The sequence below is a fragment of the Triticum aestivum genome, chromosome 7A (genome assembly GCF_018294505.1).
Source record: "Triticum aestivum cultivar Chinese Spring chromosome 7A, IWGSC CS RefSeq v2.1, whole genome shotgun sequence".
In the NCBI taxonomy this organism is placed as follows: Eukaryota; Viridiplantae; Streptophyta; class Magnoliopsida; order Poales; family Poaceae; genus Triticum; species Triticum aestivum.
Window position 1 is genome coordinate 218,530,906 of NC_057812.1, and position 6,889 is coordinate 218,537,794.

The 6,889-nt window shown below is 45.1% G+C and overlaps 1 long non-coding RNA gene across 1 annotated transcript; it reads right to left on the reverse strand.

Annotated features, from left to right (window-relative positions):
• Window positions 1-725: 725 nt before the first annotated feature.
• On the reverse strand, window positions 726-6,422 carry LOC123151537 (uncharacterized). Its single transcript, XR_006475689.1, has 4 exons — window positions 3,575-6,422; window positions 1,625-1,699; window positions 1,269-1,366; window positions 726-1,016 (listed from the first exon to the last, which is right to left on the reverse strand). It is a non-coding gene; the product is annotated as an uncharacterized lncRNA (long non-coding RNA).
• Between the last annotated feature and the right edge of the window lie 467 nt (window positions 6,423-6,889).

Sequence of the window (6,889 nt, forward strand, 5' to 3'; positions counted from 1 at the left end):
AGCGAGGCCGGCGCCGGGGCCGGACGAGGGTGGCGGCGCCGGTTCTTGCGCCGAGGTTGCCGGAAGCCGTCCTGGTCCACAGCAGGCTCGTGGCCGCCCACACGATGGACCTCCGAGCGGGGGCCAAGGCGGGCGGCGGCTGGGTTCCGCGAGGCTGCAGTGGCGGCGGGGCTTGGGGCGGGGGAGGCGTGAGCAACCACGTCGCGGTAGGAGCGTGAGCTGGAGCTGTCGTCGTCTGAGTCCATCCAGCGGGCCGCGCGGCGGTTGCCGGAGCGGGGGCTGGAAGAGGCCATGGGAGGGGCGCGCCGGAGTGGGAAGGGAGAGGCTTTGGGAGGGCTACCGCCAGGGATTCGACGGCGGCGAGGCTGGTGGTGGGCTGGGTCAGGCGCGCGGAGCAGGAGCGAGGGGGAGGGGGCGGAGCGGAGACATCCCTATATGATGATCATGATACTATATACAACCAGAGTGTCATCTCATCAATGTTATCAGTGAGAAAGGGGAGATAGAAAATTAAGTAGCCATGAAAATAAGCTCGAGGCATCCTATTAACACCATGGGGTCAATACTGAACCAACTGCCATCATCCTGTATACTCCCAATTTCCTAGATTCCGTCAGAAGCAGAGAAAAAAAATGGAGGCCCGATTGATTATTCGTGCAACCAAAAGGAGGTAGAATTCCCACTGGTATTGCTACCCCAATACTTCTATCTGATCTTTACCGAAGCTGTAGAAAACTAGACCTACAAATTAGTACTACCACAACTGCACTAGTAAACGCGCACGTGCAATGCACGTACTAACTAATACTCCATATATATTTAGTCAAACATATTTCGAACACCAAAATTTAAATTGTTGCATGTGGTGAAACAACATAACTCCGTGTCAAAATGCAAAAAAACAACTAATTTCAAACATCAAACTCCAATAATGGGAACAATCCAAAGTTGCCAATTGAATGGTGTTCATCTCTTGATCAAACAGTGTCACCTTCCATAAGATTTACATTGCAAACCTGGTATACAAATAAAAGAAATCAATATCACAAGGGATCAATCTTCAGAACAATTAAATCTTCATCATAAAAAAACACTTAAATCTTGTTCGGCTCTATGGACCACTGTAGTGAAGTGGCAAATTGTAGATAATACAACAGCCGTATCATTTTTTCTGATGGAAAAAGAGAAACCTATTATTATCATCATCCAAAGTGTTTGCAATGTCAGATGGTTAAGGACGAACAACATTACAACATTGGCAAGCTGACCTCAGGGTGATCCATCTTTTTTCATGCGCATATTGGTCATTTTCACTACACAGGAAGTCTATTGGATTCCTTCCCGCAAAAAAAAGTCTAGTGGATTCCTGAAGAGCAAACACAACAATTACTTCATCTTCACAGGGCCACCGGGTCCTCAAATAATACAACTTATACCCTGGCATCTTTTCTTTTATACTCCCTCCATCTTAAAATGTAAGACATTTTTTAACACTATAAAACATCTTACATTTCGACACAGAGGGAGTAAGGGAGTATCTCTTATGCAGCTAAGCTACCAGTTCAGTCTAACTAAATCTGGTCAATTACACAAATATGTAAAATATGGCAAAAGGAGCACATACCTTCAGATATTTGCCAGCCAGCTTCAGCCACTAATCTCACCAAGACTGCTCATCATGTGCACCTGCAACATTTTTCTATATAACAAAAAGTTTTAGAAGACCATGAGATTAGGCATTTCAACCAAATCACTTAGAAACACAGTGAGTTTGCAGCTAATATAGCTTGATGGATTTGTGCAGCCAGTATCGATGTCACGACTTGTACTATGCCTAAGAAAATAACCACAAAACATCCAATTATGCCTTTCATTAGAAAAGGAGGATGACCCCCAGCCTGCATCTGGGAGATGCATGCAACCACTTTATTAACTATTCACAGAGAACTTACAAAGTAATACATCAATATGTCTGAAGCCGCCATCTTGGCAACATCCGTCGCTACTCCTATCCATTGATGAAGGGGTGCATAAAGTATGGCCCGAATACCTACACCTCTCACCTAAGCCTAACATCTAAAGCTGGAGGCCCCAACCAAGCCACATACCAGGTCGGGCACAAACCGGTCCGACGCACTCATAGGTCGTCGCCGCCGTCTTCCATCGATCCATCTTCAGGGGTGATACTGACGCATCGACCTTGCCAGGCCTGCTGTTGACGCCAACATGGCGCCAGACAAAACCTCCTCCCTACACGCGTCCATCATCACACATCCGTTGCCGAGGCCCTGCCGCGCCATGCCACCGAGACTCCACGTCGTCGATGTGTCAAGCGCCGCTCCACCGCAGATGCCGTCCACTGGTCCCTCGAGCCTATGCATACCTCCAAGATTGACGTGCCCAAGAGGGATACGGCACAAGAGCGTTGACGTCATCCAATCGACCGATCTAGGGTTTCCCTCGGAGGTGGCAGATAGGGGTCTAGAGCTTCTCCACTATGATGCCTTCAAGAAAGGGACGACGCAGAAAACGCCGCCATCGTCGGTTTTGGCAACGAGCGAAGATTAGGGTTTTCACCCGGATCCGCTCGAGGAACCTCCATCCAGCCTTGTGTGCACGGGACCGCCATCACCGCCGCCGCGCATGGAGCAGGCCGCATAGGACAGATAAGATCTGACTGGAGGCCAAACCACATGTATAGTTGTTCCATCCACCAGGCCCTCCATGCCGCCACCAATTCGAGATCCGACTGGCAGTAGAGCTGCCCACCGCCTCTGTGAGGCAGGGCTAGCCGCCGTGCCGCAAGACCCGGCCAGTCGCGCCTCCACACATTGGGGGCCCCACCCCACCCCAAGCCGTGGGAGAGAAGGAGACCCCGCCACCGCCATCTGCCTCGGGCTTAGCCGACGGCAATGGGAGGAGAGGAGGGAGTAGATCGGGGCTCGGTGGTGGCTAGGGTCGCTGCCTGCCCGAGTCGCCCGATGTGGGAGCGACGCGGGGGGGGGGGGGAGATGTTTTGGTCATCTAATTATGCCTAGTCAAGATCCAACTCATACGTAAAGATTCAGCTTGAATTCTCAAATGAGAACACGAATGTGAATTATGGGCAGATGAACCATGCAAGATCACGGTACACTAAAGAAACTTGATCCGATCGAAATAATTAAAAGCAACTCAAACCCTGTATGGAGGAAACTAAAAATAAAATATGAGGGAAATAAGTGAACATAGAGATTTGGAGAGCTTAGTTCTAAAATTTTGCAAGATAATTTATGAAGACACAATAATCTACATCAGTGCAATCCTGCTCAAAAAATAAAAAAATTGCAACTATTCATGTGAAAATAGAAGTTTTGAAAATCGTAAAACCATAGGACAGACAAACTGTACCAAGACTAAGCCAATTAACTATTTTTCATCATCATCACTCCAAAAGCCTAGGTTCTTTCCACTTTCCTTAGTTCTTTTGAATTTATGATCAACACATAATGAGATAGATGATCATAATTTGGTGCACATGATAATGACATTCTACCATGATATAATAAAAATAATACCCCAGCATGAAACTAACCTTATCGTGGTCATATCACTTGTCCACCAGTTGTAGCCTCATTCTTTTCCTGTAGCTAAAATCCTGGCCTCCAAGTCCACTACACGCTTGCACCATAGCACCACCCACAAGCTATCGTGCTCCTTCCATTGCGAGGAAACATGAGAAAAATATAAGGAATGAACTAAGGGAAGTTTAGTTCAACATCCTCTTTCTAACCATTTCGAAAGAAAACATCTTCCTAATGCAATTAGTAGCCTCAAAAGAGGACCAGCCTATAACAGGAATAACTATGAATGCATAAAAACAAATCCCCTCTGTCAATAAACAGTTTGTCTATTTATCATGGTAGTTCTGCAAACTGAACTAAGCCCCTCTACAATAAAACTAAGCATTAATAGTTCAACTTACAAAGTGAAGATGACTGAAGATGTTGACCCATCAACCTAATCCATCACCAGGCTAGAATTTTAATTACCAAAATCATGAACTAAATAGATCTGGTAACATCATAATTTTCTTAACTCTATCTGAACACCAAAAATATTGTAGGAATAACTCATGTGCTCTTTGTATCGCTAGATATATTCGTAGTAAATAAAACCCAACCCAAAAGAAACGGAAGCTCTTGGCCCATCATTCTGACTTATAAAGCAAGGCTAACATAAACAACCGTGACGTTTAGGCTAAGCATTCATAAAAATGGTGTACAATACTGAAGGTCTTGACATTCAGCATAAATAACAGTGTCGATTGAAGGTGTAGTGATGACAAGTACGCAAGGAAGACATCATTTAGGTACAGTGATGACAAGCATGAGTAGTCACTATATGTGCTAATCTAGACTGCAAATTTACAACTATTACATGAGAAGATAATAACTGGTAAAAAATGTTAGGCCACAAATGAAGGCTCCTGCCACGTTCACATGAACAATCTGGCAACACCAAATCCCAGAAATTTCATTAACTATTCAAAGGTTGCATTCAGATAAACAACTCGACCAAATAGAATTCCATACCCATTAATTCAGTCTCGGGAAAAAAATGTGAGATCACGAAAAGTTCCAGAACAATTTTAGCTAAGTAATCATCATCATTATTTTGTGAGCCTAGTCTTAGCCTAACCTAGCTTGAGCTTCTGGTTTTGCAATGCAGTATATAAAAAATAATCAAGATGAGAGATCCCAGTATCCAGAGCCATTATTTACTAAAGTGAAGGTATGACTGAATGATTCAGTTTCAGAGGAATTATTTCTAGAGCCCCAAGATAGTTACCAGAACGGGTTCTATTCTACGCTAGGGAACTATGAATGATCCAGTAATTTACTGTATTCTTGTTAGTCTCTTAGTATTGTCTGATCCTTGATAAAAACAAAGTTCCCTTCAGAATCCATCCAAAACAGAATTTACCAACACCTAGATTTCTATGGATGCAAGTGCGGAAACCTTACAGCCTTGTGCGTCGTGCATTCTTGAATAATTTAAATCGTCAACTGTAGAAAACAAGAGGAATGTGGTAAGCACACCTACTTATTAGTGAAGATGTCCATCATCTAGCTTTGCTCTGCAATTTACTCCCTCCGTTCCTAAATATAAGTCTTTGTAGAGATTTTACTATGAAGTACATACGAAGCAAAATGAGTGGAATCTACACTCAAAATGCATGTATATACATCCGTATGTGGTTCATAGTGGAATCTCTACAAAGACTTATATTGAGGAACAGAGGGAGTATATGGTTTAGGGATTCTGAAATGGAACTGAAACAAAACATAGTGAAAACTTACTTGATGGTAAACGGATAATGACAGCGTGACTGTACATATCGTTCATAGGATCCAGGAAACAACCTGATTTCAAATATATCATCAGGAATTGTTCTTTCAGACCAAGGACAAACTATGCAGGGGAATGCTTGTGCAAATTATAAGTTGCCAAGCAGATCAATATAGAAGGAGCAGTCAAGTGCAGCTGAGATTCAAAGTCGTATTCAGCAATGTGACGACAGAAGCAAAACAAAGCCGTTTCGTTGTACCCGAGGTTGCCTGCACAATGAAAGAACTGTAATGGATTATCAACTTTTGAACCTAGATAAAAAATTGTTCACCAATCACTTGTTTAGAATTTGGATACTTTCCAATGTAGACATTAATAATAATGTTCTACGATCTTGTGCATATAGAATAATAATTTTCTACCATCCTGTGCATATGGTTTAGTAGTCAGCATGTTGGTTTCTAGTCACACTGAATATATAGAAACGCATGACCATGCTGATTCCTTTGGAGTTGTTGCCTCTGCAGCTTTGTGTGCTCCCTTTCAATGGTTCAACATGGATAGGATTTAAACAAATGTCAGTGTTAAATATAGCAAAAAACTGAAACAAAATAAGATCATATATGGATGACACGAGAGACTGAAATAGAGAGGGCTAGCTATATAGATAGGTCAATTAGGGGAACTCATCGAACATTTGGTGGGCATAGGCATGCTGCCATGATGCTGGAGGGCAGAGGCTACGCAATGCGTCTCACCGTAGAGGAGTTCCGCATCCTCGGTTGTGCGAGGAACGACAGGAGCGGCATCTGCGTCGCTAACCACGAGGAGGAACAACCGCTGGGGCATATGTGCCTGACGCGAGGTTGAGGAACAGAGGCCAGGAATCGAATGCCCCGTCGGAGAAATCCATCTTCGTGGCCGAGCCCGCTGTGTCTCAAGGCCGCCGCAGCTTGAGGGAGGAGATGGACCTTGCCGCCCCTACCGCCGACGCAGGCGGCGTGCGGCGCGGCGCGGCGTGGGAGGAGCAGGAGGCGGCATGCGGTGAGGCGCGATGGGAGGAGGGGGGCGTGCGGGCGGTTGTGCGTGTGTGCGTGGGTTGTGGCAGTTTTTTTTTCTTTTTGGAACGGCGGGCTTAGCGATGCATGGATTAGTGGTGGCTTCATGCGTGGCTTGTAGTGTTAAACATGGAAGGATTATGGACCATTAGATTTGATAGATGAATGGATTAGATTGTTTGGATCTATCCCTTTTTTTCTTTTATAGTGGTATATAATATAATAGTGGTAAGTAGATAGTTATTGGAATCCTAAGACTGCCCCAATTCGACCAAAATTGCCGACCTAACTGCAACCATCCGGGCTAAAATCGCAGCACACAGCCGTTGATGCAACCAAAGCAGGCGGCGAAAGAGGAAATCGAAGACTGCGGGTAGAGGAGGTTGAGCGACCGTACGCACCACAGAGCAATCGGCCGATGGAGGAGGCGACTGAAGGGTGCTTCTGGAATCTGGATGCGGGGAAGTGATGGGCAGACTCCCCGCCGTCGCCGGTCACAC